Raw genomic sequence first — 26,776 nt, forward strand, 5'->3', positions numbered from 1 at the left:
AGGGGGATTCCGGTGAGAGGGAACGGCATTTGCTACATGTCATAGGCTGTTGCTTCAGAGGGAAATGCAGTAGGTTAGAACCCAGCAGATGAGACTAGAGAGGAAGCAGAGTCCATTATAAGGGCCTCGTAAACCATGGCTAATGATAGGCATTGTATTCCGAATAATATAGAAAAACACTGAAGGATTTAAGGCAGGAAACTGTCATGATATAGTTGAACTTGTATTTACTCTAAACCATTTGCGAATAGGTTGCAGACACGATGCCCCACCGCCCCCAAACACTTTAATGCGTATTTTCACAAAACAGTGTGTATATAACCATAATACATAAAACCACAGCACAACCATCAAAGTCAGGAAATTAACAGTGATGTGATAGTACCGATCCAGAGACCCCTTTCAAATGTTGCCAATTTATAACAAGTGAATTCAAGCCAGACCGTGTACCCTCACTAGCTGTCATCTGTCCCCAAGACCCTTCAATCCTCAGCCCTTCGTGGACCTCCATAACCTTGTTATTTTTGAAGACCACAGGCCAGCTATTTAGAATGCCCTTCAACACGGGTGTGTCTAATGTTTCCTCATGATTAGATCCAGGTTACGCATTTTTGGAAGGAATATCACAGAAGTGGTGCTGAGTTCTTCTCAGGGTGGTCTATGAAGAGATACCCAATTTTGATTTGCCTCATTACTCAGGATGTTTACTGTAGTCACTTGATCAAGGTGGCATCCATCAGGTACCTTCACTATAAACTCACAACTTCCCTGTTGTAACTGAGAACTATTTTATAGGGATATATTTTGAGACTATGCAAATATTCTGCTCTTTAGCAAACTTGCACCTGCCAGTTTTAGCATCCATTGGTAATTCTTGCCTGTATCAATGATTACTATGATGGTTGCCAAATAATAGTTTTCTTTTTTAAAATTAAACTTATTGGGGTAACATTGGTTAATAAGATATAAATTTCTGGTGTAAAACTTTATAATACATCTGTATTCTCCTGTGCTTACCACCAGAAGTCTAGTCTCCTTCCATCACAAATGCTAGTTTTCTAATTCTATCATTCCTTCTATATTTATTAGTTGACAATGTACAGAAAGGAACAACTGAATCAGGCTTTCCTCAAGGATTCCTTTTTTCTTTAGGTGGAGAATACTATTTAGAAACCAAGACCTAAGTACTAAGCATTTCCACTGTTATTGGGGTATTGTCTTTCCCCGACCCTCCCAAGACACAAAGCTATGAAATACGCGTGCGCGCGTGCGCACACACACACACACACACTCACACTCACACTCCTATTTCTTTTGACATCTGTCTCTATATACTAAAAACCTGAGTTCACTCTAACACTTCCAATTTCAATCCACATCCTAGATTAATTCTCACTCCCCCCTTTAATATTTGTAACTCCCTTCACTGACAGTGAGAAACCTGCTCCCATTAGCTTCAATATACTTACATATCTGTTCAGTTCCCCTGTGTGTAACCAACCTCCCAGCCTTCTGGACCACTGCCCCCACAGACAGCTTCCTCACTTAGTTTCACATCTGCCATTGCCTCTAAAAGGTATTAGGGAAGGGAAAATGGAGGGTGCTTTAACTCTTCAAAACTATTTCTATGGCTGCTGTTACAGAATAGATTTTAAGGGGCAAGAACAGTTAGGAGACCACTTGTTCACCAATTCAGTCAAGAGGCAAATAACTTATGAAGATAAAAATAAGCAAAAGAATCCAAAGCATGTTTTGGAGTTAGAGTTGGAGAAATGATTGATGGGCTTGTTAAAGTGGGTGGAGTGTTAGGGGAAAGGAGGAATGAATGATGGATAATGCCCAGCGTTGGTCTTGAGCAACTGATGGTGGGGACTTTCATAGTGATAAAAAATGCAAGGACAGAAGAGGTTGGAGTGAGGTGAAAGTTATCAAGAGTTGTATGTTGGAATTTTAATTGAAGATTCCTGTTAATATCCAAGGGCTAGTGCCAAGTAAGCAGTTGAACATATGTGTCTGGAGCTCAGAGATGGGGTTGGGACTGAAGATACACAGGTTGACATCGTTGTCAGCACTGAAGGTGGCATTTAATATCTTAGGGTTAGAAGATCATCAAAGACAAGAATAAAGATACAAATGAAAAGATGGGCAGAGGCCAAGCCCTACAGTGCTGTTCTATTAAGGGTAGGTCAGAGTTGGATGAATCTGCAAGGAAAAGATAGAAGGGGAGCTGTGACACGGGAATGTCATCTGGAGACGATGCTGTGTACTGAAAAACAAGAAGAATGTTCAAGTGGGAGGGAACATCTGACTATGTCAGAAGTTGCTGACATGCACAGTAAGTCAAGAAAGAGAAGTTCCATGGAAATCGTCGGTGGACTTGGATAAAAGCACCTTTACTATTGTACCAAGGATGACTGGGGGGAGTTGAAAAGTGAATGAACAGATGTCTTTCTGTCAATATGGAGACCTCGTTATCAGGAAAAACCTTCCTGATGGAAAACATTTAAAATGGTTAATAAAATATTAATGTATTTATCATTAATGGGAGTGCCTATGTGATAAGGGGTGTAATTCATCCACAGGAAAATAAGATCTTTAATTACATGTGTCCTCAAAATAAATATTGACATTTATTAATTACATTCAAGTCAATTTTACATCTCTTCTGTTAAATTTCTTCAAGGACTGGTACATTTTTAGCAAAATGTTCACAAATGTAAAATCATTTCTCTTAGGTCTGAAGTGATAGCTTTGCGGGCAGAATTAGCTTCATTAGAGAGGTTTTGATTTGCAGTGGAAACCAGTGTGAGCTGTCTACCAGATTTGGGTCTAGCACTTTCCTTTCATGGAGAGCTGCCAAAGAGGAATTGGCACTTCTTCCTCAGTCCTGAGAGTCCCACATCTCTTATCTTGAATTTTCTTTGGCCACTTGTTGGCAAGCTCTTCTCAATTTTTTTCTTCTCTAATTCTATTTCTTTTTTAACTTTCAAGATTTTTGTATCTTTAAGAAGTTGCTCTATGTTCTGATCTTTGATGTCTGGACTCTTTTTTTTTTCTCCCACCTTTCCTTGTTTTTCATTTACTTTTTTCTCTACCTTTTCCTTTTTGAGGGATTCTGCTTTAACCAAATTTTATTTTTCACACATTTCTTTCTTCCTCTATTTTCTGTTTATTTTTTGTTTTTCTTTACTGATCCAGAAGCTTCTGTCTCTGCTTTTGTTTAGTTTTATCTTTAAATGTGTCAGTTTTCATAAACACAAAATTAGCCTTCTAACTGCTTTCCTCTTAGTTCTAACATTTTGGGCATTGTTAGGACGGCAAAATGTTGCCAAGACTAGAAAATTCAAGATTCTTTATTTCATCATGTTTTATGGCTGAGTAGTATCCCACTGTATATATATACCACATCTTCTTTATCCAGTCATCTGTGAAAGGACACTTAGGTTGTTTCCAGGTCTTGGCCATTGTGAATAAGCACTAATCTGAAGAGGAGGCTGCATTCAGAAGTGGATAGAGATGAAATCTACATGTGGCCTGCAATGTATTTCAAATGGGCTCAGTTAAACTAATTCGTCATCACTGGAAGAGATTGTTACACCAATTCCTTACTCTGAAAATTGATAATCAAACAGAGAAAATTATGTATTTATTTGACTTTTCAGGAAGAACAGTTATAGTCACAGCAGATGTAGCAAACTTTAACTATTATTAAATTTGGGTGGTGAGTATATGAGTGAAAATTTACCACTTTTGAAAAATTTCATAAATTTGAAAGATAAAAGACCTAATTAAAAAGAGATGCACTTGTTCATGGATCGAAGGACCTATGCATTCAACACAATTACAATCATGCTGCACAGGAGTTGAAATGCTAGCCAGTGTAGCACATGCATTGTGGGGTATCAGAGGTGATGCTTTTCCTGCTAATGATAAAATCTAAGGTGCAATCTTGGGAATGGGAGACTGAGATGGGGATGGAAGAAGTAGCCATTAAAGTCATTGAGAGCCTGCCCGGTGGCTCAGGCGGTTGGAGCTCCGTGCTCCTAACTCCAAAGGCTGCTGGTTCGATTCCCACATGGGCCAGTGGGCTCTCAACCACAAGGTTGCCAGTTCAATGGCTTGACTTCTGCAAGGGATGGTGGGCTGCGCCCCCTGCAACTAACAATGGCAACTGGACTGGGAGCAAAGCTGTGCCCTCCACAACTAAGATTGAAAGGACAAGAACTTGACTTGGAAAAAGCCCTGAAAGTACACATTGTTCCCCAATAAAGTCCTGTTCCCCTTCCCCAATAATAAAAAAAAATCTTTAAAAAAATAATAAAGTCATTGAGAAGCCAGAGTATTGGATGGGGCCTCCAAATTCATGTTGGAAGGGTAATAACATGAGTCTGGAAATAGAGGAAAGTCTGAGAAACTGCAAGCCACTTTTGAATTGTAGTAGTAATTAACGTCTTAACCTTTTAAGTAAATGAATGTCATTTAAAGTGTGAAAATATAATTATTCACAAATTTTAAATGCTCCAACCCTGGCATATATATTACATTGTGGCTAATTTTCTAATTAATAAAAAGAGTATTTGTATTTTAATGTACATCTTATGACTGCTTACATTTGCAACAGGTTTTAACTAACTACACCACGAGTTTTCATAAACTGGGTCATGAATATAATAAGTCTATATATTTCTCCCAAAGGATCCTGTTTAGATGTTATTTATATTACCATGGCAACAAGTAGCATCTGAAACAATGTCTAATAAAATCCCAAAAGAGTAACGAATATCTCACTGTGCTAGAATTTTAAAAATCCCTTAAATGCTCTTTAAGTGAAAAAAAAAAAAAAAAAAAAAAAAAAAATATATATATATATGTCGGTTTAAGATTTTCTGAGCAGCATGTAAGCAGCATAAATATGCCACTCTGACTTTTCAATGCCCTTCCTTTTAATAATATAAAATGATACAAGACTCAAGCCAAACTGGCTTGAACAATACACATCCACTCCAGCTTTCTCTCTCCACAGTAGCCAGAGTTATGTTTCATGGGAGATTAAGATAACAGTGGCCCCTAATATACAGCAGCATCCCCTTCAACGCTCCGTGGATTTATGTGGAACCCAGTGACCCTGATGGTTGGTGATCCCTTCTATTTTAGGGACTACAGAGTCATAATCTCATCTGCAGTACGAGTTTGGGGTTCTGCAGCAGGTGCTTAGACCCTGCTGTATACTACTGCTGGAGCGTATACAACTTTGATGTACTTTACTAGGAATAACAACACAAATTATTAAAATACTTGCTTAGAGTAACTTGCCCAGATAAGAACAGACCATGGCCAACTGAAAACAAACAAACAAAAAACTTACGATGGAGGCACTTAAGCTGGAGTTAGGCAGAGATAAACAAGGAGAGATATACTGAAAACCTATTTCTTTCCTTGGTCTCTACTTGAACTTTTTCTTGTAACACTCACTCTTGTCTTAGGTTCAATCTTTATATCCCCTTCACTCTGTTGGCAAATAAAAGGATATACTTTTAAAATGCTTCCATGAGCAAAACCCTGCAAAGCATCAATTATTTGATGCCAAGGTCAAAATGACCTTGGTGCAACTGTTCATTCCAATTGCCGAAAGGTTCAGAATAATAGAGATGTGTTCACAGCTCAGGGATAAAGTAACGGAATAAAAGGTATCTGATTCCACGTTCATACTATCACAGTGAAATATAAAGTTTCTACATTTCAACATGCAGTCTGCCACAAAATCAGTTCTGTCAGGTCAGCCGATTAAGCTTGCAAGAAGATTATGCTCGTCTTAACGACAAATGATCTCAATTCCTCATGTAAAAGACCCTGAGAAACGGCAGGGACTCATGGCCGTACCTAAAATGATGAGCAAAGAATTGGGTCAAAGTTTCTATGGTGGTTAAAAGTCATGGCTCTGGCTATAGGATTTGTGTCTGGTTAAAGGAACATCACCTCATAGAAGACAGGTCTCGGCAGCAGATTTTTTAATAGTTCCATACTGTATTTGCACAGGGGTTTATTGTAACAGGGATACAATAATTACAATAATGCAGCAAAGTAATACAAATGGAAAAAGAAAAACGAATGAGGAATTTTTTTAACTGACTTTGATAAATAAGGTATGGGAGATAGTCAAGTTAAGAAAATGATCAAAGGAAAGTACTGTTTAGAGAGGGAGCTTGGGTTATAGGAGGAGGATGGATGTCAAGAAGCTAATTGTAGAAAGGTTTGCATTCTTTTAACCACACGAGTGAAGCTAAACAATAACCAAGAAGGAATCTGACCAAAAACAGGGTTCCACGGGGTTTCCCAGAACCTACTCCACATTCGGTTATCCTAGAAATAGGACATCTGCCCTATGAAAAGGAAAGTTTAATGCAAATAAAGCACATAATAATCAGAGGCAGCAAGACACCTGGGATACTTAGCCTTGCCTTTGGGAAAGTTTTGGGAGGGGTGAGGGAGGTCCTGCTGTCAAACAGCAACACCATGCTGGGGAATTCTAAAACATCCTTTAAAGATGAACGTGAGCCTTCAAGCTCCCTGACCGTGCAGACCATGGCTTCCTCAGATCGTGCTGACCTGGGTCAGAAGCAGCGCTGAGCAAAAACCTCTGTCCGCAGTAATGATCCCCAGGGTCTAACCTGGTCGGCGGCACCATTGCTGCTCAGTGGGAGACCAGTCAGTGGCATGACTGAGTGGAGACAAATGGCCTCTCTCTCGGCCCTCATGGGCTCAGAGTGCTCTAGACAGCCTGATACTTAAATGGCTCTCCCTCCCTGAGCTGATCTTCCCCTTGTAGGGCTGGAGGCCCGTGGTGGGTGCAGGAGTGGCAGGGAGGCAGGGAATAATAGAGTAACTGAGAAATCCCCACACATTAGCTTTTGCGACATTTTGGCTTCTGTTTTCTCAATTAAATTGAGGTTTGCGGTGAAGAAATCAAACATGTACAAAGTGAGAGATAAAAACGTGGTTCCTAGAAATATTTTAAAAATAAAAATATTTTACTAAGATATGTATTTTCATTTATATAACAAATTAATTTTAAAAGTTTGACTTTGGAGGCAACAATTAGCTTTCATTATGCTCAGCTTGGCACTCAGGCACGATTCCTTATCCCTTCTATAGAGAATTTGCTTCCTTTCTGCTTGATAAATGATTCCATTTCTTCTTGCCTGAGTACATGCTAAACACAATCTGACATTAGCCAGAACTGTAGACAAAATGGAGATTTACTCCTATACTGAACTTTGCCATAACGAATAGCTTGCTTGCTGTTTTTGTTTTTTTCCCCTGAGGAATCATTAGAGAACGAAGAAAACAATACAAAGGAGATAAGCCCAAGAGTTGACAGAGACATGACCATGTGGAAGCTTGACTGTTAATGAACAACATATACTATTGATGACATAATAAGGCTTAGAGGGCTAGGAAAGGAAGGGAGAGAGGCAGCATGAACACTTTAAGGTGATAAGAAAGATAAGGATAGTTAATGGGACCACAGGACACAAAGAGATGGAGTCTGGGAAGGTAGGGAAAGGAGATTAAATATGGTTCACACGGCAAGCAAGGTGGACTGGTTGGGTAAAGGCAATAGTTACTACAACAACTACAATGAATTTGAATGGCTAAGGAAAGGAGTAGTTGGATGCTGGATGGTTAGTAACAGAAATGTCTATAAAGAGCAATGTTTATGAAAGAAATACCCTCCTGAATCTACCTTCCCCTCCAGGTACCATCTCATTACTTGTTTTCGTTTCACAGAGAGTACTTCAAAATATTTGTCTGTATTCACTGTCTCCAGTTCCTACCCCTCCAGAGAAAATTCCCTTGTCAAGTTTATCAACAACCTCCATGTTGATAAATCAGTCCTCAACTTAGTTGACCTGCCAACAGCATCAGTCCCTCTCCATGAAAATTTGAACTCTGATAATTTTGACATTTATATCTCTACTTGAACCTAGCTGGACCTTTCCACCCAAGCTCTAGACTCAAATAGCCAAGTGAATATTTAATAGATACCTCGAACTTAACATGTCTGAAGTTGATGGCAACTCCATCCTTCCATTGCTTGAACCATCTCTCTCTCTCTCTCTCTCTCTCTCTCTCTATCATTCTCTCTCATCTAATTGATAAAGTCCTTTCTGCTCTAACTTCAAAATACATCTCCATAATCCAATCACTTTTCATTATCTCCAGTGGTATCACTCTGATCCCAATCATTATTAGATAAGAAAGATGAAAGAGCAAGCTGTAGAACATGTTTAATAGATTAAGAAATGAACAAAAATACCATTAAGGGCCAAGACTAGCAATTCCTCCATGATATATGTTCTGTTTCAGTAGGTTCAGCAGAGATCCTACCAATAAACAGGGCCACAGCATAAGAGACAGAAAGTCTTTTCACAACAATATACTCCTTATCTAGTTCTTTCAAGGCTATTCTAACATCACCTTTTCTATGAATATTTCCTTGACCTTCCTGATATGTCTTTTTTTTTGCATCCTCAACATCTTCAGAGTTCCTAGAAGAGAAGAGGAATATACAAATATTTACTAAAAGAAAGAATAAACACGTTAAGAAGTATGAGTTAATTAATGCTTCAGATGTTCACGTCAAGTCTTTCTAGAGGCTCAACAATAGCTCAAAGAACTAAAATAGAAGCATGAAAGAAAAAAGTCCCAATTCTAGATATATTTAAACTCAAGCACCTTCCTGGAGAAAAACACTTGGAATTGTATTTCCCCAAATTAGGACTTCCCTATTAATTGCAGAAGGCAAAGATTGCATGGGTTTAAAGAAAAAAGGGGTAAATCAAGGCGATGTTTTAAAAGTCCAATTCAGATGTGAGAGGCTGAAGAACAGCAGAAAACTTCCTATGTATTTATACCACAGGTGCATAGAAGGTCCAAGCAACACAGCACTTACATGTGCAACCCAGCAATACAGATTATGATACGGAGGCCAATGGGAAAAATTACCATTCCATTCCACAGACTTAATACAGCTCATACATACTAAACTACTAAAGGCTGTGTTTCCATAGAAAAGCTTCTCATTGCTCAACCAAACACCATGAAGTGTTCCACAACAGGGGCAAGCTTTTTTTCTGAAGACACTGGCATCTTGTTGCATTGTGGTCCATTGTGATCAGTCAGCACATGGCAAGAGAGGACGTGCTTATCCTCTTCCACAAAACCTTCTCAGCTGCCTCCAGCCCATACTGATGCCTTCTTCATTATTCTCTTTACGTAATTTGTTTGGCTACCAATCACTAAGTACTTTCTGGGATGTCTTGTATTATAACCATAGATGCCATTGTTTGGTGGAAAGAACAAAGATTTTGGAGTTTCAACTGCAAGTTTTAAATTTTGTTATACTAGCTGTGTGCTCTTGAGCTTAGTCACTTAACTCTAAGATCCATTTTCCTCATCTGTAAAATGGGCATATAATGCCTATCTCCCATGATTGCTGTAAGAAGAAAACATGCAAAAGCCCTTTGCAATCTTCCAGCATTGCACGTATCCAAGTTATTAAAGCACAATACCCTTTAGGAAGATTAGGTGGAAGCCACAGAGAAAATCTCTATACAATATGAAGACATAATTTTAAGGATCAAACTTGTCCAAAATTCCAACAGGAAACCTAGGGAGGTGGTGAGTCCCCTCACTAACAGGGATCAGCTGAGACACCATTGGGGGGGAGCTGCAGAAGGGGCTCATGCATTAAGTAAGAGGCAGGGTGACAGCATCGTAAGGTTCATTCCAGTATTGAGTTTCTAGAATATTCCTTTCTTACAAAGCTAAACCTTCCCCAATAATTAATTCCCAAGCTGGAGAATAAGAACACATAGTAGGGGCTCAATAAATGTTTTTGAATTGATTGAGAAAAGCTATAATGAGTGTCACTGTTCTGGAGGTTTTCTCAGCGTGAGTAGGGAGAATTTATGTGAAAAGAAATAACTAAATTGCATGCATCTAACATAAACATTTTCAAATCCAATTTATATTTGAAAAAGATGTTGGCACTCACTTTTACATGTCTTGGGAATGCTTCCAAATTAAATGCATTCTGGACAAAAACATATGACACAATTAAGAAAATGCCGGATATGTAAAATTAGCACAGCTTATTCATTCTTTCCTAGAAGTAGAAGCCATACTACTAGAGAATAAAGACATAATTGGTCTCAAAAGTATGTGTTAATAATCATAAAACAGAAAGAATTCTTCTTAATTGATTAAACTGTTGCCTCTGGGTCTGGCAGGGGTAGCGGGTAGTGGGCTACGGAGGCTAAAATGTAGAAAAACAAACAACAAAAAACATTAGTTGATGATCATGACTTATCTAATATATACTGAATGTCCAAATATTGAGGCTAAATGAAGGACAAAATGCAAAAACTCATGGCATTTGCCTCTGACAAAAAACAAGTTTGTCTAAAGGCCTCAGTTATAGCAAGAGTAAATGAGCAGTCCCTGATTTTAGAGACCCTAGACTTTAGCAAAGGAAACTAAAATTCAGTTTTAAATGCATTTATCAAGCACTTACTATATATTAAGTCTGTTTATAGCTATAAAACTATGCACACACAGATTCATGCCATTGCTCGAGTTTAGTACTATTATTACCCATATTTTTCAGATAAAGAACTTGAAGTCTAGGCAAGAGTGTCTCATCATGAACCTAAAACCAACATTCTCCAGTTCCAGGTCTCAGGCTCTTTCTCCAACACCAGGCTGCTCTCCCAGCCTTCTGAGAGGCTCCTGTCAAACAAGTTTCCATGTGCATAAGCCTCTTCTGCATGTAGTATTGTAAAGAAAGATAGACCCAGCCAAAGCACGAGCCCAGCGGAAACCCACATTCATGGAGAAGGAAATCCTGGAGTTAGCAGAAGCTGCAAAGTAAGAGTAAACAGAGCCCCTACTATAGCTTTAACTATTATATCTACATACTGATCATGCCCAAATTTTTATTTCTGACCCTGCCCCCTCTCCTGCTCTCCAGACTGTTATCTAACCGCCCACCCAACATCACCACTCCAATGTCTAATAAACATCTCAAACACATGAGCAAAGCACAATTCTTGATACCCCCACCCAAAGCCTGCTCCTCTCCCCACTGTCCCCCCATCCCAGTTGGTGGTGCCAGCAATCATCCTGCTTGAGCCCCAATCTTGCGTGTCATCCTTGATTCTTCTTTGTCTCTTCCACCCTCATTGACTGCGTCACGGAACCTCATCAACAGTACCTCCAAAATGTGTTCCAAAATGTGGCCCATGTCTCTGCCCCCCACCACAGCCTTCTGCATCCACTCTTGCCCCCTACAGTCTATTGTCCACGCAGCAGCTAGAGTGGGCTTCTGCAACCGGAAACAGGATCATGTTGACTCCTCCCTCCCTCCCATTTCACTTAGGATAAAATCCGTACTCTTTCTTATGGACTGTGAGTACCCCCCGCCCCCATGATCTGGCCTCTGCAGGCTCTTCAATCCTACATCCTATCATGTTTCCCTACCTAACGATTTTCCAGCTACAGGGGTCTTGACATTACATATTTCATCGAGCCATCCATACTTCCTGTTCTCTCTGTCTGGAACACTCTCCTTTCAGACACTGGTGTATCATCATCCCGATCTCTGCTCCAATGTCACCTCTTTGAGAAGCCAGACTTGACAGCCCTAGCAGCCAAAAAAAGAAGCCCCTGCACTCTGTCATCCTGACCTGCTTTACTTCTTCCATGGCTGTTACTGATTTGAAAGCTCATTATTCTCCCACCCATTCCATCCTCCTGCTCAGAGGTCCCACGAGGGCCGGGGCTCTGCCTGTCCTGTTCACCACTGTGTCCCCGATGGCTAGAGCATTTCCTGGCAAAATAGGTGTTTAGTAAACATTTGTTGAATGAGATTAGAGTCATGTTCTAAGGTCAAGGGAAAAAAAACTTATTTGTTTTCCACAGAATATTCTCCAACACAGGCTTTAGCCTGTTACATTTCTGTTCTTCTCCAATGCGTTAGAGCTCTCCCTGCCATCAATGTTGCTGAGAAAATGACTAAGAGATTTCAAGTCCATTCATGCTGAGAGAATGGTATAGAATACATTTCGGGAGCAAGGTCAGTCAATTATGTTTGTGACAGGATAACTGTAGGATATAATTTACATAAACTTGAGAATAAATGGAACAAATAGAATTATTGATAGTTTTATAGCTCCCATAACAAAACAGAACAATACAAATCAAACATATTTTTTGCACCAATCTTCGCCACCTTAAATTTCACTGCATTAATCAAAAGGTTTCCAAAAAGCTGTTTTTTAAAATTTAAGATGTCTTGTGCTTTGTAAAAAGATGGAAAAATAAAGAAATATAAGGAAAATGATTATAGATAGCAAGGCAGCTCAATATAGTACACAAAAAATACTTTAAAATGTAAATAATTACACAAATTATGTGGTCACTTATTTTATATAACATTAATTTACTGGAAGCTTTATAGTATTAATTTACTATTTAGCTGGCTATAGAGAAAAACATTTATTTTTGTTGGTACTATTTTATAAAATATGGATTTGATGTGTCTATTAAAGATAGGTTTTTATTTAGTATGCCCACCATGAGAAAAAATTTCCCCATAAACCAGTACATTCTGTTATTTAATGTCCAAGCTCATTTTTTCCCTTCTAATATGAACATGCACAAGAGGAAGTTTGCCTTAAAAGTGAAAAATACCACTGCATATAGTAATCAGTGAATATGGTTAGACTGGGGGCGAATGTAATGCCTGCTGTATAAACTAATAAAATTATACTATGATTAGCAAGTGGGGGTGGAGTCCTTTAAGATCCATAAACGATGCCAGGAGTTACACGCAAATTACAGTAATAAATCACATCGTGATGAGTACAAATTATAGGACAGAACACGAAAGGCTGCGCTTTCCCACCATTGCTGTAGCACTTTCTTAGAAACCTCCTCTCATCTTACCCACCCAACCCTTTTAGCTCCAGACTGAGAAACAGAAGACATGTGGAGGTAGGCTTCTCTTTCTGAAACATGTTCAATCAATCACTCTTCAGGGAAAATAAGGCAGCATTCTTGGCACAATGCCGTACCTGCCAGTTCCAAGGTCAGATGACGTTTTGGAGGGTGAGCAGAAGGTCGTTCTCCATGATCTATGCTGCCCTGGCCTGCCTGGTTCTCAGTCTCTGATTGGGACTGTGGCTGCTGAGGCCAGGTGTGTGTGTTCTTTGACTTCCTTCCTGCTCACAGCACCTCCTCCTCAAACACACCACCTGTCTTTTGCTTTCTGCCCTGAGAATCTGCCATAAAGTAAAGCACACAGGCACAAGTCGTAAGCAACGGGGAGATTACACCCCAGGGGCAGGTCTGCACCTAAGGAGACAGGAGGCAGTGGGTGGGTTCAGGCTTCTCCCCGTGGCCCCTGAGTGGGTAAGTCTGAGAGACATCCTACGTGTCTAGAAGCCCGTGGGTGGGAATGAGACCGCAGTAATATACTCTGAGATGGGCTTTCCCTCCTTTTCTCCTTCTCCTCACTCCCTGACTCAGTGGGAGTTTTAGATGAACGTGAGGGCTCCCAAATTGGAACCAGCATTTAACAGAATGTATATGTACCGTGACCTGTTGTTGGTTTTTTTTATTAGTGGCTTTTTTTTTTCCTTTGGTTCCACAATGGTTTTTTAAAATGTCTCAAGTAATATATCACACATTCCTATATTTAAGCAGAAATACAGTCTGCTAACATATAGTCTACATGTAGTCAAAATTCCTCCCACCCTCACCACTACTCCTCTCCCCAGAGATAATCATAGCTGACAGTTTGCTATTATTTCTGTAGAGATCTCCATGCATTTTTATACATTTATGTACTTATACAAATATAGTTTTGCTTGTTTTTTTTGTTTGTTTGTTTTGTTTTTTAACGAATTGGAATCAAACCACACATATTTTTTTGCTACTTGCTTTTTAGGTTACTCAATCTTTGAGATTCTTCTACATCAGTACACAGAGCTAGTCTTTATTCTTTTAATAGCTGAAGAGTATTTCAAAATATAATAGATCTACACTATTTCTTTGAAAAGATCCAAACTTTTAAAAGTAAACACTTTCCAGTGAGTAACTTCTCTTGTAAATTTATTGAAAACCATAAATTGTGTGGAAGCTAAAACCCCACTGTTCTTACGAGAAGAAAATTAATGTGTCTTGGTGAAGGATGATTTAAGTAGGCTTGTCCTCAGCCGGGTGCCAGAGAAAGTGGAGTGGAGGATGGATTAAATTCTGAAGTGGAGAAGAGTTTCCTGACAGAGAAGGACTAATTACTATGGAGCCTAGTCAGGGTTTCTACACTTTGAAAAACCCAGGCTTACATGGAGGGAAGTTCCAGCTATGGGTGGTAGACCCAGCTGTGTCACTACTAGCTCATTAGTCTTGGGTAAAACAACCTTCCCGTGACTGTTTGTCATCTATGACTTATCTGAGCAGTTTTCTATCTATCAAGTACAATAAATACTTGGAAGAAATATGAGTCCTCAGACAAGTTTAAAATTTGGGGTTAGGAAATTGAACTAGAAGATTCTTGAGGTCCATTTCACTTAAGATGATGGTCAAAGGCAGCAGTAATTAAACAGGAAGAAATTTCTTTCTCACATTCTTGTTTATCACATAACGGAAAAAACGCTTCACTGTTGCAAGCAGCAGCTGAAAGCATCTGGCAGGCTGGCAAAGCAGAAATGTACAGCACTTTCAGCTCCAGACCTAACTGAGGAATCCAATGGAGGAACGGGCAGCTGAAGGTTATCAGTAAACAACTGGTACTGTAAGAACCATCACAAGCTCAGCACCCAAGGGAATCTGTGACTATACGAATAAGTCTGCTTGGACAGACCCCAATGAGAAACCCATTCACTTTCTGATACATATTATTTGTAATATTATGTCCTGATTTCCAAATCTCTAGAGAAATTGCTTTGTTCCTAACTCTGTATTTCAAAGGAACAGAACTACACTGAGGTACAGTTTCTCCCAGTCTGGTGTACTCTGTTGGTGAGGCTGAGGGAGCAGGCATTCCTAAATGCTGCAGGGAGGAATACAAAATGGCACCATTCCTACAAAGGAAAATTTGGCAGAATCGAACAAAATTCACATATGCATTTAGCCTTTCACCCAGTGTCCCTCTTCTAGGAAAATCAATGCCAAAGATTCACTGGTAAGAAAATATGAAAAGATGAATGGGCTGTAGGACTCTGAAACAGGAAAAGACTGGAAAATCCATCAGCAGAGGACGAGTTGATTCAATTATGGGACATTCACCCAATGGATGTACTTACTCCTTAATCATAATTAGCAACCATGTGTTCATTGATCACCCATCCCTCAAACAGTATGCAGCTGTAAAAAAAAAAAAGAAAAAAAAATGACGGAAGAATAAAATATAAAGTTAAAAGAATTACCTAAGGAGGGGAAAAATTCCAGGATAGAGTAGTCAAGATTGAAGCTGGACTTCTTTGAAAGTACCTTGTTTAGTGGATTTGACTTTGGATCTACGTAAATATTTTGCATAATTATAAACCAAAATTAAAATTTAAAAAGCAAAGCCTAAATGACTGAAATAAACCAAAAGGAATTAACCCAAATGTGTATACACTTGTATGACTACACCAAGAATGCCTGTTATAATTGATGATAAAACACTACTTTTGTCTGTGCACTCCTAGAGGGATATATCCTAAGGACAAATAGAATTGCAACTCGTAAACTTTCAGTTTTGCAGTGTGGGCTGATGTTTTCTGAGACTGTTCCAGGTGTATTTGTGAGACAGAGCAAACAAGCAATTATGTAATATTCCTATGATATCATTTTCAGTGTTGAGAACTAAGATTCTCAATATAGGACAAAGAAGAGAGAAGATTTTAAGAAAAGATGTAAAGGAAATTAGAAAGGCTATGGTGATAAATTTTAAAACTGCATTATGGATATGTGGGTTTCATTACACTCTTCTATCTACTTTGGTACATACTTGAAATTTCCTATATAAATTATTGAAAGGGAAGGGAAAGGAAGGGGAGGGGAGAAGAGAGAAGAGAAGAGAAGAAGAAAAGCCTACCACCAATGGAGGAAGTATAATTTCCTATGGGTATCTTAAGAAAAGTATTTAGGTATGATTATTTGACAGATAATACCTAAATCTGATCCTTTCAAAAAAGGCTGAAAGAAAGCTAGGATCCCTTAGTTTTATGAGCATATCATCAGTATTGTTGACACTGCAAGAAATCAACAGATTCAATGAACCAGAAAGATGGCAAAATAGATACCATTACCCTATCAGAAATACTTATCCCACCTTCTGCTAAGAGCAACTTCTTGGGTCATGGTCACTGGTTGAAAGATGCTATTTTACTTGCACTAATGGCCTATATTGTGACATCACAAAAATCAATACCATGAAATGATGCTTGAACTAGAGATAATTCTACATGTATTTATACAAGGTAATTTATACCTTTAAATAACTTGAAACAAGTCAATAATGGATCTTCCTTTCTGATTCTTAAATGGCCTCTTAATAAGCTACAGCTTTGGCAGCCCTGAAAATAAACACCTTCAGCTAAATAAAGTGGACCAATTCATTTAAAACAAAACAAAAACAAACAAAAAATGCCCTTGTTACACTGTATGAAAACAAAAATTCCCATTTGTAAACAGAGGTGTTGATTCAATAGATTCCCTTGATATTTTGAGCAATTTGGCTCTTGAAGCTGAAATGCCAGGCCAATTTTGCGACCCTGACCCATGTAAATTCACTCATTCATTCTGTAAACACTTATTGGAGCCCCTGTTATATGTCAGAGAATGGATTATAGCAGCGAACCAACCAAACAAAACTTTCTGCTCCCTTCTCATGGGAGATGGGAAAGATAAGTTTTAAAAGTCAACTAAATAAGTATTAATTACTTCATATGGTTATAACTGCAACCAGATGAGAGAGTTGTGATTTTAAAAGATGAGGGGGAGGGAGAGGTGGGGCATGGTGGAGTTCACTAAGAGCTAACACAGGTGTAAAGGCCTCCAGCAGGTGAGTAAGTCAGCCATGGTGTTAATCTGGGGGAAGAATAGTACAGGCGGAGGGAAGAACAAGGTATAGGTCCTGGAGTGGGAATACTCCTGGCATCTTTGTGGGAGAAGGTGGGAGGAAGGGGGCGAGAATAAGAAGAGAGAGAGAGGGAGAGGGAGAGAGAGAGAGAGAGGAAGACAGGTCAGCAAGGCAATGTGAGGCCACATCCTGCAGGACCTCACAGGCCATTATAAGTACTTCAGCTTGACTCCGAAATGGGAAAGCAGCCACTGAAGGCCTGTCAGCAGAAGAGTGACACCGCTCAAAAGGACACTTGATGAGAAGAGCCTCAGGGGATAAGGGCAGACACAGAGCTTTTGCTACAATCCAGGGGAGAAATGGAATATAGCTTAAACTAGTTCTGTCCTGGATGTGTTAGGTTTGAGATGCCCATTAGACATACAAATCGAGCATCAAATAGATAGGCTGTTCGTCTGAAGTTCAGGGGCAAGGTTTAGGCTAAAGATATAAATGTCAGAGTGGCCAGCATGTTAATATTTACAGAGAGGAGCCTGGATGGCATCATCTACACAGTCAACATAGAAAGTAAAGGAAGTTCCCTGGGGCACGTCAGTAGTTAGCTGTCAGCAATAAGAGGTGGAATCAGCAAAGGAGATCACAGAAAAGCAAGGAGAGTGAGGTTCCTTGGAAGCTCAGCAAAGAAAGGACTTTGGGAGGAAGGAGTGATTTGCTGTATCAAATTCAAATGCTGTTGGTAGATTATATAACATTGAAAATGGTGAGGACTTTTTTGATCAGTGATAACTGAACGTGATGCTCTTTGAACATCCGCACCACATCCTACCCAGGAGTCCCCTTCATCCAGCAATAACCTGGGCTGGTGTGAGGCTGTGGCCACATGCTCTTGACTGAGGGTCCAGGAGGAGGTGTTCTTGATCCCAGAGTCAGGTGGTAATGCCAGCACCAAATTGGAATAATGTACACATTATCTAAGAACCAGTATTTAGATGGCTAGAGCGAGACACAGGTCCTTGTTTCTCTAAATGAGCGAGACTTCACACAGAGACGCGGAGTCACACAGCATAGGTCACGCTCGAGCAAGCTTTACACCACCTCCCACAGTCCTCCTGAGATGCAGGGGGAAGAAGAGATGATCTGTCACCAAGAGTGAGTAGTTAGGCCCTCGCCCCTCTGGGCAACGTGGAGATGGGTGGCTGGAGTATTCTCACAGCTTGTGGGACCTTCCTCATTCTTTCGGGAGGGACACGGAGAACACCAAAGTCATGGCAAAGGTGCGGCCCATGACTCGTGGTCTCAAGCTATCTTAGGGATAAAGTCCTTCTTCTATGGTGCAAGTGGAGTAGAGCCCTGAATTTTATGACAAGCAGCCAGAATTACAGGGCTCGGGCTGCCCAAGTGCAAAGTATTTCATCATCCCTTTGAAAATAGAAAGTGAGAAGCCAACCACACGCTTACATTTCAAACACAGCACCAGAACCCCAATTCACATCACTGTATTAGAATCGAAAATGTATCAGCCAGATTTTTATGCAAGGCTTAGAGGCTTCGCTTACTTTAACAGATGTTCTGATGACAAAAGAAAATACCATTAAAAAGGGTCACGGGTCTTTTGCTCAGGGAGCCTCACATCCAAAAATAAGACTGTTTCAGGGACACTTAAAAAAACTCTTCACTAAGCTTATTAAGTCTAGGGCTCCTGTTCATTGCTACAGAAAGATCTAGTACTTCTACCATAGTTTCAAATAATACCATCTTGTACTGAGCACTTACAATGAGCCAGGCACCATTACAAATGGTTCACGCACATTAACTCACTAATACAAAGCCATTATATGGTAGATACAACTTATGGATGAGAAAACTGAGATTTAAAAAGATTAAGATACTTGCCCAAGTTACCATAACTCTCAAGCAGTAGAGTCAGGAACAAAACCCAGGCTCTCAGACTCCAGTCAACATGTTACATCTCCTGGGAATGGTTTCTTGTGGTCAAAGTCGGCACTTCGTTCTTACAGCCCCAAACTCTACAACCAAGCTATAGAATTGCGATGTTATGAAATTTCCTACTTCTGTGTCATTACTTAACTCTTTCTTTAGATACTAAAATATCTTTAAATATGCACATCTTAATAACGCCACCCAAAAGCTTACTTCTGTACCCACTTCTTATGAAGCAACTGTATGGAAACTTGAATGCCTTTTATGATTTCTTCTCCTATGTGGACATAACTATTTCAGCATTGGAAGGATTGATACATATACACTTGAATGCCTCCAGTTTTCCTGTTCTTCTACTTCTGTTTTCCTAGACCATTAACTACCCCAACCTCATCTCATATTTACACTTTCCGGTCAGTGCTTCCCAAACTTTCCTCCCAAAATGGACATAAATGCTATGTACCTCTCTGGCTTGTCCGACATGGACCACCGGAACTGCGAAAGTTCTTAACATTCTAGCATTTTATCTTTAAAACAAGCATGTCCATTTTGCATCTTATAACTTATTTACGTTTATTTTAGTATTCAGAGTTTCAAATTACTTATTGTTAAGGTAAGTGAGCATAAAGATCGTATCTTTTTGTTCCTCACGGCATCACCAGTGCCTAGGCCTTCCCTAAAGATGTATTGAATAAATAAACAAATACTTGGTGTTCTAGACTGCAGGTGGGGTTCGGGTCTGCTTAACTTCTTATTCTGGGATCAAGGCTGAAAGAACAACTCTTGTCAGGATAAAGCCTCTCATGGCATGTAAACTCTGCAATCACAATGAACGCTTCTGATCAAAAGTGGGCTAAGACACACACCACTGAGGTTCCATTTGCCAAAGCAAATCACATGGTCACACCTGACCGTAGGGTGTGGGAGTGCATAGCACAGGGAGTAAGGAAAGGTAACCACCCAAGCAGTCTCTGGCGTACTAAGTAAGTGTAAGCTGGGAAGACTTCAGGGAGCTTCCAGGAGAAGCTTCTAGAAGGCAATGGTCTGGAGGATTTAGTGTCACTCAACTGCAAGTTTCCTCAAAGGTCATCTATATGTAATTTTGTTGATGATGTTGCTTTCTGTAAATGTAAATATATTTTGAATGTATTAAAAGAGCTCAGCTGTAAAGAAAATAAGATAAATGTAAGGAAACAAAGAATCGTTATGAAATGCAAATATTTTCTTCAGTATGTGTTTTAGCAGTTTGGATTTGGGGCATACCCCATCCTGTCTTTAAAAGCACAATAAAATGCAACTGAAGAGAAGAGAAGCCATGCGACTGAGTGATAAGATTTACCATCCAGCCATCCTCACACCACATTCTAATGAAGCCTGGTTCTAGAAAGTCCTCCTTTTTCTGTCTGCTTCCTAAGTATTCTTATGGGAAAGTCAGTCCCTTTTTTTTAGAGACACTTACTTTTCATGCAAGGCAACTAGTCCAGATAAACGGAAAGTACTAAACGGAAAGTACAAAAATGGAAAACATGTTCTGCTCCAGACATAAGTACCACAGGGAAGGAGGACAGGCAGGGAGGGGCACGCACAGAATGACCACCTGCTGCAAAGCAGACGCCAAGTTCATGCCAAGAAGTGTTCGCGGGTGCAGCCCACTTGTCAGAAAGCTGCCTCTCACACCATGCCGGCAGGGTCCTCTTCTGGGGATAGAAAAGAGAAAGTGCAGCTCACGACTAGACAATTTGAAAAACGTTTTATTAAAAAGTGGATGAGCACTGCAAATTATTAAAAAGTAAACTTCCTAATATTGGCAAGATTTTCAAAATGCACTTTAAATATATATACAGGGGTGCCAAAAAATGTATACAAATGGACGCTTTGGTCAACGTTGCTCAAGCAGTAGTTTGTCGTAATCAGAAGTGTCTGGATGCTGATGGTAACCACTTTGAGCACCTCTTTTAATTGCAGAAGTCAAATGTGAATTGTATTCATCTTTTGCTGTCGGTATATATTGAGTATTATAATTTTAACAGTTTTTTCCTTTCTTAAAATGTGTATACACATTTTTGGCACCGTGTGTGTGTGTGTGTGTGTGTGTGTGTGTGTGTGTGTGTGTAGATACATAAATAATTTATGTGTACTATGGAATAGTCTTTAAATTGCAACTACAGTATTTCATTAGGTAATAGTGGGATTTATTTAGGAAAAATGGAGTAGAATTTCCCCGAAAACCACCTCACACTCTTGTAAATGTTTTTGCAATGACAGATAACAGTAGACTCTGGACACCTGGCATACACAGACCAGGATTGAGAACACAGTTTGGGGGGGTACGGTGTTGGCTACAGGAGATCTAAACATAGGAAATCACCCCAGTTTCCGCCTTCCTGTATTAAGCTATGAGCAAAAAGAAGCAAAAGCTGGAGGTCCTGTCCACAGCAAGGTCATATCCAGGCAGGCAGATAAAGCATATTTCAAAACAATTAGTAACCAAGAGTACCTGTGAAAAGCTACAATTTTTATCAACAACAGATCAAAACTAAGAAAGCACAAAAATAAGGAGAGGGTGTGCATGGCAGACAATAAATACAGTGGCATCAGAAAAGTGAATGATAAAAAAAGGTGTTTTTATCAAAAAGGAAGAGAGCCTTGTGCCGAGCGTAAAGGTAAGATGGGGTGAAGTTGAAGAGAAGGAAATGTCATATCTGACGACAGGACAGCATGGGAAAATACCTGAATGAGTAGAGGTACCTTATATCACTTTTATACTCAAGACTAATTGGGGATCTTGGACAAGTCATTTAGGCTCTTTGGTCCTAAGTTTCTTCATCTATAAAATGGGAATAAACCCATCAGCCATCTCATAATTATAAGCTAGAATTGTTATTATCCATTACAGGAGGTCATTCATTTTGGGGATCAAAAGTCTCAAGGATAGTATTGAAACTTTCTAGAGTTTAGCTCCAGAAGATATTATCAGCGTTAATAATATTGTTACTAATAATGAAAATATTAACATTACCCAGCAATACTGTCACATGGGTGCCTTTATACTTTGACCAGAGGGAAGCACCACATCTTCCACACTAGCCCAACTCTCATGTGTCATATACATTAACAAGCACAGAAGTCTTGAAAAAGTTCATTCCACAGTGATTACATAACTACTTCATAGCATATAACTATCGGAAAAGTGAAAAGCACAACGATGGCAGATGGGAACACAAAAGGCTTTCTAGTTCACCTTCATACTTTTGAAGCCATCAGGTCTTAAATTCCTGGAAATTCTACAAAGCAGAAACTACATTATCCCATATGGAAAACAAACCACTTTCCTTTTTAATGTATCTATTTCTCAACGAGTCTGTGCTTCACTGAGCAGGGTGACAATTAGCTAGCTGACACAACTGTTGCCTCCTGCCTCCTAGAACCACCAGACAGCACAGAGCCTTTGAAACTTGTCTCCAACTAACTCTCCACACCAGAAACAGATGCGAGCTTTAAAACAGTTCTTTTCCTCCATTCTTCCCCCACCCCCACTTTAATGAGCAAATCTGGTTAACAGACATTCTTCAATGTTCTTGATAGTTTTTCTCTGATCTAAACAGCAAAAATGTGAGCTGTAAGGATGGGAGGAAAATAATTGTAATCAGATGGAAACAGGGCTGAATCCCTTTTCATTCTGGAGAATGAACTGCTCTTGAGCTAAAGTGGTGAACGTTTTGTTCTAGAAAATTTTCAGAAACTTCCAAATACTTTTCTTCTTACTGTCTCCATTTCCAATAGACACACAGAATTCTAACAGCCTTCAGGGAAGAGGAGGGTACCACCAAAACCTCCTCCAAGAAACAACTATTTTAGTCTATTTGATGCAGTGAGCATTTAAAATACGTGAAAATGCAGTTCACTGAGATCTGGAGGGTGACAGACACAAGAACCAAAATCACGTCCTATTTTGCCTTCAACTGTCTTGCCTTATTAACCAACTGCAGAGTCTCACAGTTTTGTTCTATATGAGGACATATTTATTCTCTGGTGAGAAAAATAGCTCAACCACTCTTCCAATATTTATTCTAAAACAAAAAGTATTTTAGGTACAATTACAAGAGAACAGTGGGATTACACATGGCCGCAATTAGTTTCAGCTCTCAGCTTCTGGTTGTCTGTTCATTAAATGCCAAAGCAGCTGATCCCATAACCCACACTCCCTCTCCTCTATTTTCCGGCACTTTGTAATCTCATATTGCAGTTCTACAGTGGAAACAGTCTTTTGAAACAAACTTTCCATTGCACACACTTTCAGTTGTACTAATTCTGATTGTACTAAATTCAGAAGCAGCAGCAAGGGGAGGTAAAGGAGCCATAATGGTAAAAATGTATGCAGGTAAAACAGGTAGAGACATATTTAAGTATGACAGAAATGACAAAACTGTCCATTTAGTTAAGACCAGCAGTCATACTCCTCGGTGCTGGATAGCGAGGCTTCCAGGCAAAGAAAGGTTCTCAGCAATCTGTCTCAGGCACAGGTAGCCACCCTCCTCTGAAGATGGATGTGGTCCTGCCGGGCTGGGTGACATTTCACGGTCCCTTCATACCTTGGCATCAAGCCATGGCTCTGTGAACGACAAGCTACAGTTCAAAGGTGAAGGGCCACAAAAAAAGTCATCTGATGAGAAACAAGATGTCACAAATAATATTAACACGACAATGGAAACTTGATCTTGAAAAAGTTCAAATAACCCTCAAAGCCAAATAGAATTTCCTTTGATGCTGATCCAATTTCAATGTCTGCCAAAGGCAGTTTAACTTCAGTTTGGCAGAAGATGTTTGCATTTAACTCAGGAGTGAGAACACAAGCTTTCCAGAAATAATTTCACCCACAGAAAAGCAAATAAGCAGCCTAAGTTTAACTGCAGGGGTTTTAAACAAGAATGGAAATATTCTTCAGGCATTTATCAGCATGACCCCAGATATCAATAACAACCCAGGAAAATGGTATAAAATATTTTTGTTGGTTTTCTGACTGATCACCATTTTTATTTCTTATCGTGAGTACATTCCCAATGGCACATGCATCATTGTTTTCTTTCTATATACAAGATTAATTACTGCGTCTGCATCTTTAAATTATTATGAGGATTTGGTCATAAAGTAAAATTTATTTCCTCGTACTGGTTCTAGAGGCTTGCAAGTCCAAGATCAAGGTGCTGGCTGGTTCGATTCCCAGTGAAGGCTCTCTTCCTGGCTTGTACCTTCTTCCTGGGACCTCCCATGCCAGAAAGGGAGAGAAAGGGCTCTGGTCTCCTTCTTGTAAGGACACGAAACCCATCATAGGGGCCCACCCTTATGACTTCATCTAAACCTAATTGCCTCCCAAAGTTCCCACCTATAAATACTATCACATTGGGGATTAGGATTACAATATATGAATTTTGGGGGGAACACAAACATTCAGTGCATAAATAACACCCAGAAATGACCACAAATCATCCACGTGCTTGCCAACCCCACCAACCCCAACACACACACACACTAGGTTCCTACTCCTAGTGGTTGGCTACTTTCTCCGTGTAGACCCTGTCCCTTGCTACAATGGGGTCCCTGCCCAAAATGTCCGGGATCCGAAGCCCGATGGTAGTAGTCACTCCTGTGTAGTCACAGGCACACATCTGACTTTCTTGTTCTGAATTTGGTGCTGGGTCCCCATCATTGTGTTCTAACCAACTGTTGGGTCTAGATGAATTCTGAAAATGGCTTTGTGCACCACTTGCCTGTACCACAGCGGCTCTAGAGTGTGTCTCTGAGGTTGGCTCTCTGACTCATTCCTCATCTCCTGCTCCGTGTCATGGGGGCAGGTCTCGTACCTGGACCCAGCTCCTCCTCTGGCCCTTCTTGCCTGTGTCCCCTCAAGGTAACCACAAGCCTCACATCCAAGCCCTGAGTAATTCTACAAAGTCTGACAATTAAGTTCACGAACTTGTTGCAATGATGTTGCTAACCTTTTTTGATGTCAGAGGGATTATTCATTATGAATTTGTACCAACTGGACAGTTAACCAAGTTCACTATTTGCAAGTGCTACAAAAGCTGCGTGAAAAAGTTAATGACCTGAACTTTTCACCAACAATTCATGGTTTTTGCATCATGACAGTGTACCAGCCCACACGGCACTGTCTGTGAGGGAGTTTTTAGCCAGTCAACAAATAACTGTATTGGAACACCCTCCCTGCTCACCTGATCTGGCCCCCAATGACTTCTTTCTTTACCCGAAGATAAAGGAAATACTGAAAGGAAGACATTTTGATGACATTCAGGACATCAAGGGTAATACGACCATAGCTCTGATGGCCATTCCAGAAAAAGAGTTCCAAATTGCTTTGAAGGGTGGACTAGGTGCTGGTGTCAGTGCATAGCTTCCCAAGGGGAGCACTTCGAAGGTGACCATAGTGCTACTCAGCAATGAGGCATGTAGGACTTTTTCTAGGATGAGTTCACAGACTTAATTGTCTGACTGTATACAGGTCTCCAAAGAAATGTAGTTTTGATTTAAAAGCTGTTCCATGAAACAAGTGTGGGTTATCCTACAGATTTTGAAGAACACACATGTTTGTTAAAAGTTTGTGGAGGCGTGATCTCTTTTAAAGGAGAAAAGAGAGTCCCTTGGATGATCTTTTCTAGGGCATTAAGATAGGAGGGAAGGCAGTTCCACATGGTAATTAAATCTTTCATCCACATCACCCCACCAAGCTCTTCAGATTTCACTCTCACTTGGATCTCAAACAATGAGACACGTGGCCTCTGCTCACAGTGCACCAAGATCCTGCTATATTTCACACTCATGGCTTATTTATACATCTTTCTTTATTTTTGCTACTTTAAGAGGAAACAAATACAAAAAGAAGAGCAACACCATTGATCCACAATGACTGTCACCTGCCTAAAAGACAGATTTAACTTTGTTTAACTTAGGGTACTGATAGGACTTTAAGTGCACTATCTCTGAATAATCAAGCATCTGATGACTTTGGAGATAACCTTTTCCTTTCAGCTGTGTTAACTTTGGTTCCAAGAGCCCTAGAAAGCCAGATGTCTTAGGTATTCCTTTTTCACTCTGTGAAAATGAAATCAGACCAGTAAATCACAACTATGTCAGAAGATCATAAAGTTAGGGGAGTTTCAAGTCAGAAGGCTCAGGGACGCTCCCTGCACCACAAGTTGCTTACACTCACTCAAGTACCCTAATTCCAGCCTGGGAGGCAAGTAAGGTAGAGGATCTGATGGTCAGAGGAATCCTACACGCACATCAGAGAAACCAGCTGCCCACCATGAGCTAAAGTGAAATGACCCCATGTCACCAGTAATGTGAAAGGAGCGTAAGTGGACAGCAGGAATTCACGGAATGGTGAAGGCAATCAAACTACATGCTGTAATTAATACTGCGTCACAGCTGATCAACAGTTACCAGGCATCAACGTACTGTGGGAAAGGAACTACAGGAACTATGGTGGTCATTTTATATCATATTGTTGTGGTGTTTTTTGTTTTTGTGTGTGTGTGTTGTTGTTTTTTTGTTTGTTTTTTTACATTTTTCTCAGTCCATCTACTATATATACAAGTCCAAAGACCACCGAGACTATCCAGCAGGATGGGAAGAAGGAAATGGAATAAACTTAATGGGAAATACTGACATTTCCAAGGATGAATATCA

General features: G+C 39.9%; 1 protein-coding gene across 6 annotated transcripts in view; it reads right to left on the reverse strand.

Moving 5' to 3' along the window:
* The window catches only part of PLD5 (phospholipase D family member 5), a 233,198-nt gene that overhangs the window by 139,534 nt on the left and 66,888 nt on the right, over window positions 1–26,776 (reverse strand). For 2 of the 6 annotated variants that reach the window (XM_019746841.2, XM_074316804.1), the window contains exon 2: window positions 15,369–15,429. The exons of the other annotated variants lie outside the window; for them this stretch is intronic. The gene's annotated coding sequence lies outside the window, so the exon portion shown is untranslated. The remainder of the gene's footprint in view (window positions 1–15,368; window positions 15,430–26,776) is intronic. 6 annotated transcript variants of the gene reach the window in all.

The sequence above is a fragment of the Rhinolophus sinicus genome, linkage group LG12, assembly GCF_036562045.2.
Source record: "Rhinolophus sinicus isolate RSC01 linkage group LG12, ASM3656204v1, whole genome shotgun sequence".
NCBI lineage: Eukaryota > Metazoa > Chordata > Mammalia > Chiroptera > Rhinolophidae > Rhinolophus > Rhinolophus sinicus.